This window comes from Poecilia reticulata, linkage group LG20 (genome assembly GCF_000633615.1).
Source record: "Poecilia reticulata strain Guanapo linkage group LG20, Guppy_female_1.0+MT, whole genome shotgun sequence".
Classification (NCBI taxonomy): domain Eukaryota; kingdom Metazoa; phylum Chordata; class Actinopteri; order Cyprinodontiformes; family Poeciliidae; genus Poecilia; species Poecilia reticulata.
The window spans coordinates 16045351-16054816 of record NC_024350.1 but is presented as its reverse complement, the minus strand read 5'-3'; the positions used below and the strand labels follow the sequence as shown (position 1 = coordinate 16054816).

At 36.3% G+C, this 9466-nt stretch overlaps 1 long non-coding RNA gene across 1 annotated transcript; it reads left to right on the top strand.

Annotated features, from left to right (window-relative positions):
- The first annotated feature begins 1806 nt into the window (after window positions 1-1806).
- On the top strand, window positions 1807-2546 carry LOC103456546 (uncharacterized). Its single transcript, XR_532273.1, has 2 exons — window positions 1807-1891; window positions 2315-2546. It is a non-coding gene; the product is annotated as an uncharacterized LOC103456546 (long non-coding RNA).
- The last annotated feature ends 6920 nt before the right edge of the window (window positions 2547-9466 follow it).

The following is a 9466-nucleotide window of genomic DNA, read 5'->3' as shown; positions in this document are numbered from 1 at the left end:
ATTCCCTTAAAAATATTAATAGAGCACCCACTATTTATATTCCTGGGTAAACATCCCAGGTGCTTATGAGTTTCCATGTTATTCATTACCAGCTGTTGACAAATTACTATTTTGTTTTACATCAAAAAAGTTTGACTTAGTAAAGTTTTCATTAAAAAGATAAAAGAATAAGCTTTAATGCGGTATGTTTGCTAGGGGATACAATGGAATTTGAGAAAATATCACTAATTTGGGAGACCGATTAATAAAGTGCAACTTGTCTATGTAAAAAAAATAATAATAATAATCATGCTTTTATAACCACTTAGGACAACATTTACAGCTTACTAAAAATGCTTAGTGGGTTTTGAATTTATCCAAAACAGCAGATGGATATGATTTGTCCACCCCCTGCTGCAATTGTGAAATTTGTATATTTCATTTGTTGTTTATCAAGCCAATTTCTGCTGTGTAATTAATTGGTAAAGTTAAATGAAATCTTTTAATTTTCCTTTAAAATTCTGTAGCAGCAACCTGGTGAAGCCAGTGTAAGCTGAGGTTTTCTTCGTACCAGGGTGTGCTTGCAGAATGGAGCTGCTTGCATTTCCTCAATTTTCTATTGTCCTCTGACAATAGAAGTGGATTATTGAGTTTTCATCACATTAGCTATTCAGTTTCAGTGATGTCTACCACAGTATATTTGGAGATATTAAATGAAGATAACTTGTAAAAAAAAAAGTTTGAATTCTAAGTGATGAGCACACAGAAAATTAGCTGTTTCTTTGCTGTTTCAGTTTTTTTGTGCTGGATAAGAGACCAAAAATGTGTTAGAATAAGTAATAAAGAAACAATAAATGGTCAGTAGTGGTAAAACCAAAAAGCTATTTTGTACAGCAAAGCAGTTTAATAATTAACCCTCCTGTTTTGTTTGTTTCTGAGGTACAGCAATATTGTTCCTGGGCCAGTTTGACCTGGGGAAGTGTTTAATCATGCAGTAGTGTCAAAAACAAAAAAAAATCCTCCAAAACATTTTTGTTTCTGATTATTAACTGCAATACTAACCATTTTAACCAATATTTATGCAATTATTATTATTGTTTAGTTCTCACAAATAAAGGATCAATGACAGCAACTTACTAATTTACTCATTTGGACATAAAAAGTGGAAAACCTAGACCCAAAAAAAAACAATAATTTCCTTGAAATTGATCTTTTGTAAAAAAAAAAAAAAAAAAAAAAAAAACATCTATTACATTATGATTTTGTTTTTCAGTGGGTGATCTTTATAATTGAACTTGAGACACTTATACTGTTCTGGGTCAAATTGACCCGTTGATCAGCTGATTTGTTGGCAATAATTTTTGGGGGATTTTCTTTCAATAATTTGCAAGGTTTGCTTCTCGTTGATAAAGATTTTACTGAAGATTCATGTTGATTAAATTTTACACTCTTTTCTGTTTTGGCAAAGGTGAGTGAATACTTTGACCTACCAACTTCTTAGAATTTCATGTGTCAAAACTCTTTTCTTTTTTTTGAAACAGACATAATTTTTCAACAATGCACTACTTTGTGTTGCTCCATCACATCGAAACCCCATCGATTTACATTCCGGTTTGTGATTATAATTTGACAGCATATGAAAGAAATTCAGGAAACATGATTTTTTTTTGTTTGTTTGTTTTGCAAAACGCACATCTTCAATCTATATCTTCCTGCCTGTTCTGCCCGTTAATTCATTGTAAAATAGGTTCTTAGTTTAATTTTTTGTTAGAGTTATAAGGCTTTTATTTTGAAGGTCAGGGTAGGTGTGGGACAGGAAGTCAGCCATTTCGTTTAGTTTTTTTTTTACTCAGTCACACAAGAGGTGAATCTGTCAGTCAGCCTTTCGTTTGCGCCATTGACATCACCGTCTGTAAGTTTTCGTTTAATATTCAAGAGTAGATTTTATTTAATATCTTATTTGTTAAGAATGTGTTCTTTGTTTTAACTCTTTTCTAGTCATAATAAATGCAGCTATTTTACTGATGTTAGTTTACTCCATGTTACTCGGGTCACCAGAATAAAGCGGAAGTAAAGAACCTGCATCCTGACTCAAGCATTCATTCTATTGGAGTTAGGCTTACTGCTAAATTGTGTTAATAAACACACAAGGAGAGCAGAAAACTGCCTAATTTGACTTCATTCTTTCATGTTGCTTACATTCGAAGATACTTACTCCCCCATGGAAACATAACCTTCTCCAATGCATTGAAACTAAACATTCAGTTCCATCATTTGAACTCACGAAAGAGGTTTTTGAGGAAACTAGTGCTAAATTTGGTGTAATCCATCACAGGTTTATCTGCATCTGCACCTGCGTGGTCAGGGACTCCCTCATGGGACGGGGCCTGTAGACGGTGTGGCACGTCCTCTAATGGGTGAATCAGCTGGCAGGTGTGCCCCAGAAGCTTCTCTGCCACCTGCACACTGGACACTTCATAAGTGGTCTGAACTGTTTTATTGCTTAGCTAGACAGAGAGAGACACACCTGGGCTTGCTTGAATTAAATGCTTAATGGCTTGCCTGGCTTCTGGAGGAGAGAATCTCTTGTTTACAATTTCGAATCTCAATGGACCACGATGAATATGAAATTGCATAAAGGATTGAGCTAAATTAAACCCATTTATCTTCTTGTTGACCTTTTACCTGCAGAAAGAAACTCGATAGCATCTGCAACTTATTGGCAAAAGAAGATGTGAGTGGTGGAGAGTAGATGTGTAACAAAGCTTCACTTTTGATGACTAATGAGAGTTGGAAAACTTAATTTTCCAACTAATTTTTTTTTTTAAAGTTGAAATTACTTACTGGGAATAAGAATGGAGCAAAAATAAATAAATAAATAAAAATAAACCCAAGAGGTTGCATAGTCTACTTAATTAAAATCCTTATTTGGAGCAAACTGGCTGTGAAACTCAAATGCCCTGTAGCACTGTAATGAAAGCAAATTCATGCAGTGGAAGAGCCGTGAACAGATGATGAACGTTTACAATGATAAAACAAGAGATAAGCTCTGTATAACAAAAATATATTTAAGCAAAATCAACAACTTTCTGCTATTTATTTTTTGAAAAACAGCAGTACTTGGTGAGAGGAGAGCTACACTCTGAACAAGTCGCCAATATGTCCCAGATTACATCAAATATTTGCCACCTTTTATTTGAAGATATACTTATAAACATATCCATGATATATGGTAATATATCATAAAATGGCAAAATGGTATTAATCCGTTATTTCACTGGATTGAAATGTTCTCTCTAACTCATCCTAGGGATGTTCTGTCAGGTTGACATTGGTACTGTGCTGGTCAGCCAACTTCCTCCACTGAGCGCTGTTTTGAATAAAAGACATAGAAGAGACAATGTTGCCTTTAGTCTAATATCCTTGTCACACTATTTTGCAAATGCATGGAATTTTAATTGTATAGAGAGACACCAGAAAAGAAAAGAAAAAAAACATAAGATACTAAATTCACAAACTGCAGAAAAAAACACATTTTCACATTTTTTATTTTTTGAACCAATGTTATTAGTTTCTAGTTTCTGTTTAATTTTATCTGTGCATGTTTAAATTATTTGTATTCCTGATAGTACTGTGTTTTTATTTGCCTGGATGCTGTAAAAAGTTTTTTTTTCTTACTTTATGGGCTATGTACTAAGTACTTTCTAAGGCGGGACATAAAATGAAGATGCTCAGATTACAACACAGTCACACAAACACACAAAATGAGTTTGGCATCTTTCACTGTGAATTTATCTCTGCTAAACTCCTAATGCCAACGCACAATTTCAGACCCTGTGATATGAAATTAATGTATTACTTCAGAGCACAGCTAATTATCAAACTCAAATTAAACATCTTGTATTTACAATAATTAGAGTGTAATAATTGGAGTCATTTCATTTCATTACAGAAATGACATTGCTGTAATTTAGTCTTCAATTTTAACCCAACAGTTTTATCACACATCTCAGATTTAGCACTTATCAAAAAAACTTGAAAAGCTTTCTAATTCATAAATATCAAAATATCGTTTGATGTTTGCCACATTAATAGATTTTCCAGTTTGTTTTTATTTTATTGTAAATAACATGTTTTGTCTTTACACAATTTTTGATCATTTCTGCTACGAAATTATGCATACAGTATACGTATTTTATAAATGATTTCAATCTGAATTCTTTCAACTGACTCAGTTGATTCTTTTTTAACCCAATTCAAATAGAAACACAGTCTGCACCACAGTGGCAGACCCCGCTCCAGCTCCCAAGTGTCCTCTTTGAGTGGGCCAACCCCCCGTCTGTGCTGCATTACTTTTTACTTCTTGAGATTTAAACTGTGGCAGCAACACATAGTGTAACAGCTCCCTGGAGAGAACTAGTGATTGCACTCCAGTGCACGAGGTGATATTATGTTTAATGTGTCGCTTTAGTCCTTGAGGGGCTCCCAACATCTGGCACGATTTTAATTCCTCGAATGCTCCCTCTTCTAAGTCTTTCACTTCTCCAGAGAGTCACCGACGCATTCCTCAGACTGAATAGGTCATTTCTCAGTATTCTAATATACAACGGCGTACAGTGCAGAGTGAAAATATTTGTCTCTATGCTGATTTCTTCAGGTTTTGCTTCTCTGTTTCAGATGATTGAACAAACGTTCCAAAAATAACCCAAACAACCTGAGGAAAATTAAAAGTTTAATTTTCAAATGATGTTGCTACTTATTTGGGTAAAATCAATCCAAGCACAGTTGAGCCTGTATGAAAAGCAAATGCTCCCCAAACCTAGCGAATGGTCGTGCAGCCTTGGTGCCAACGACTGCCATCAAATGTTTGCAATAACTTGACAGCGTGAAAGCATGTGTAAGATCACGTCTCAGCATCTCGGTCAGATTTAGAACCGCACTGTTTGTTTTGGTTTGTTTTCAGTCAAGCAAGCAGAGGTGGCCTTGTTGCTGTGCTTTGGATCATTATCTTGCTGCATCAGCTAAGGAGCTAAAGGTAACCTGTCCAGATCCTGAAGCAGAGAAGCTGCTCTAAGCTTATAGACAACCATCACTATGCTTTACTCTTAATCTGGTGTGCTTTTTCTAAAACTGTGTGGTGGTTTTAGAACACATTTAACAGGGCATAGAGTTCTACAAAAAAAAAAAAAAAGTTGATTTATGTCTTATCAGTCCACAAAAACTTTTTCAATAGTCTTGATTATCATCAATTAGCTTTTGGAGAAATGCAGTTTCTATAACCTGGCTACTTCTGGCAATGCTAACCACAATTTCTCTACTGTAAATCCATAGATAAAGGCTATAACTGAGGCTATAACTGAGGTTGCTTCTGTCTCAAATCCTCATAACTTTGGGAGGCCTTTCCAGATCAACAGCTGTCAGTGAATTTTTAATCACTTGTTCGTGAATGTTCTAGTCTACTTCTTGTTGTCACACGGGATTTTATTGTTCTACAGGGATCAGGTCTGCGTATGGTTAGTGGAATCAACTAAGCTCTCTATAAATTTTGGCCAGGCTCAGTTAATACATGAGTTAACAACAGGATCTACTATTTTCTTTCACAACGGTACATTGGGTTGGATAGCTGCGGCCCTTTAAACAAACGAAAACATAATTCAAAAAGTGCTTAATAAGAATACGGAACATTAAAGTGGGACACAAACAAAAGAAATCTGTGTGGGGCTAAATCTTGTTATGCTGATTTACCTTTACGTATACTTCATACATTTCCTCTTGCAACTTTTACCTGAGGTCACAGGTGCTTACAGCTGTTCCCTGCAGGCCCCCTGGGCTCCCATCTCTTAGCTGGCCTCAAATGTCCCGCATTAGAGGCCAGCTCCCTGCAGTAAGAGCCCATGCCGGAAACCAGGTTTGATTTGTTGATGCAAGTGTGCTGAGGGCAGATTGGGGGCCGAGCATTAATGGGTTCGAGACAATAGGCCATCACTAATCAGAGACCTCAAGGTTGCCATGAGGTTAATTGTAATGCAGGTGGCTCTAGGAGGAGGGGGCGAATAAGAAACGTCAACTCCTTTGCTGCTTCAGCGGCCATTGTGTTCTAACATTAAGCCCCGGGGCAAGGATTTGGCTTTCTCCCTCACTCTTCCCCTGTGTCCTCTGTAGCTTTTAATTTCTTATTATTCACTGATTCCTATTCAACCTCGGTGGGTTAAAAAAAAAAAAAAAACCTTTTTGCCACTTGTCAAAGGAAATGTTAATATTGAGCCTGTCCTGGCTGTTGTGATGCATGGCTAACTATTGTGGAGCTCCACTGGTAATTCAGCAGTGTATTTCCCATTCACTGGAAGCACTTTTGTTGCATCGTTATTTGTTTAAATCGACAGAAACAGCAGAACCTGCTTGCTTTTGTGTTTTGTAAAAAGGGCCACCTCCAAACAAGAGCCTGGTCATGAATACATGAAGTAGTAGCTTTTTGTTTCTTCTGATCAGTTTTCCAGTTGGTAGATTTTTCCCCTCAACTTTTTGCTTTTTTGAGTTCATACAATAAGGTTTATTTTTCAAGTAGAGTGACATACCGAATGACATACACAGTTTTTATGAATGTATTGTATATGTATTTATTTTACATGTTGGAATATAATAAACCTGTCTTCCATATCATCACCGTCCTAAAATAAAAGACCTACGTCATTTTTTTTTTTTGCCAAATGTCAAGAAAAAAAAATACTAAGGCCATATTATGTATAACTAATATATTTTTAATAATCTGATAAAAGTCAAATTACATTTTCTGAATGACTGAATGTCTCAAATAATCATACTAATAAAGTTCTTTATAAATATATATATTAAAAAAAACTTGCTTATTAGAAATGAACACTTTTGCATGAATATTCTCTTTCTGCCTTTAGAATAGAAATTTTGCAGGTCAATCTATGAATAAAAAAAACATACTTACAGGAGCCAATCTTAGTCTTTACAAATATTTTTTAAAAATATGAAAATTTAAAATATATTTGAACTTTCTGTATGGAAATTATGTTTGTCATATATTTATCTCAAAAGAAGTTTTGGGCAAAATTCATGTCTTGACACTCACCACTGTAAAGATCCAAATGCTCTGAAAGACAAAATCATATTTTTTTGCACCTGGTACTTGATTCACGTCTATGCGTCCCCTATGCTGACCCAAAACATAAATCTATCACAACAACTTATGGATATTCCTTTACTGGAACACACTTGGAGCTTCCACAGTTTTTAATTTGTTGTTTGTGAATTTTCCATGGCTGTATATCGTGGACCTCTGTTATTACTGGAGGATAGGGACTGCGACCAGCTGAAATACTTGAGACTCCTTTAAAAATTCTTATTGCTGCCCATTTTAATGATTTGAAAATCAAATATATCTTAATTTGCCAAAGTATGCGGTGGAAAATGTCTTGGCACTACATCCATATCTAACATCTATGGCTTTCCTTATGTCCACTCTTGAGGGTTCAGTCAATCAGCAGTGGGGAAAATTAATGTCGCTCCTGGATTGCTGCTTTTGCAAATACCAGCAAATAGGATGCCCTGTACCATTCTGCCTCTTTTTTCAAACTTCCAATATGCATTTTCTTTAGCATATTTTACATACACTCTTATGAAAAACATGTATGTATAGCCGAACCTTCTGCGACCAATTTGGAGTTAAGTTTCATAGGAAAATCTGTGAATAGGTGAATTGGCAAACACTGAACTGCAGATTGGCAGGGGTCCTTTGTAATTGGTTAAATAACTCCACAACTAATATTATTTTTGAATTTGAGTGCATGTGTGTTGTTACACTTAAATCATTTTTGGTCTTGCGACTTAACAACACTACCCTCCAGCAAAGTCCAGACCCCACAGGTTCTGTCCATGTCTTTCCCAACATCAGTGGTGCCATTGTGTCAAGCACAATGCAGCACCTTTGCACAGTTAGCCTCTTGTTCTATTTGATTTATTATCTTACACATTATTTCATGTTTCTCCGCCTGTCACAACAATTTATGTCAGCCTATGAGCAGCACAGTGACTTGTTCAGCGCTTAGTTTTCATCGACTATCCACCTTTGTGTTTGAGTTGACAGTGGGGCAAACTGGAGGGGAGAGATGGTGGAAGATTGCCTTGAAAGACAAACATCTTGGCGTCTGCCAACCTGCAAATGGCCCCTGTGTTTATTCAGCTGAGGATTGGACAGCAGCCAGGCCATCATATTCTTTGCTTCCACAGCATATGTGAGGGCAATACATTGAAGTTTGCATTTGATACATGACAAATGAGATGGTATCGCGCAGCAGGGGGGCCGGTTCGGCAAAGCTCAATGAGGTACGGGGAGCGGAGTCAGGGGTAAGAGGAGGTAGAGTGGCCGAGAGCTTTCTTTGTCAGACAATCCTTCTGGAAGAATTGTGTTTTTCTGTTGTTTGCTTTTGAAATTGTGGTGCAAAAAATATAAAGTATGTTCACTATACAATAGAGATGTTCCTCTGTAAAATAAGTTAAAGGATAATGAGTTGAATTGATAACCTGGGGCAATACCATGGTTTCAAGCAATCTAGATGGTATACATTTGCTGTGAAAATGTTAAAGTCACTTGACTTTAACTTGTAAAACACATACTTGTAAACATATATGACGTGCAGCACAAAACATCGTGAAAACATGAAAATTTAAAATTCAACCAACTGACCAGGTCATGTTCTTTTGAACTTTGCTTTAAAATATCACTGAAGATCTTTGAATCTGAATATTCCAGGCTGCCATGTCCTTCTTCACAAAGAATGTGCATGATAGCCGTCAGTGTTCCTCCAAACCGTGCAGAATACAGGAAAACACAGTCGAAGGGGGGATTTGACCAAAGACATCCAAATGAGAGTAGAAAAAAAAACAAAAAAAAAAAACTACAAGCCACAAGAGGTCACCTGATGCCTCTTGTAATGTCACTAAATGTAAAGTAGTAGATTTAAATTTAGTTTTGAAGAAAAGTATGGCTAGTGCATTTAATCATTTGGTTAAACATCAACAACGCATCTACTTTTTTAAAGTCCTCTTTCCAACAGTGTTATTGCTCAACAGAACGCATTGACCAAGAGGTGAAATCATCACACGCCTAAGCTCTGATCACCTGCATGTGTCGAAAATGCTAAGGAGCCGCCTGTATTTCAAAAAGCCTTTACATCTTGCATGCAAAAATATGCATTTCAGCTTTATTTTTAATCCTTGAGTTTCAAACTTGTACCATCCAAATAGTATTAACCCAGTGATTATACAGCACACTGGCTTTAAAAATTCCACAAATCATGCACACCTTTCATCTTTCACCCACTTCTTGTGACCAAGACCTTGGTCTGACAAAAGCAGATAAAGTGGCATTATTCCAGCTAAGGACTGATTTTTACTGCATTCATCCGGATATGTGACATTGAGAGGGACAAGCAGAACCAGCAGGGCGATTAAGGCCCTA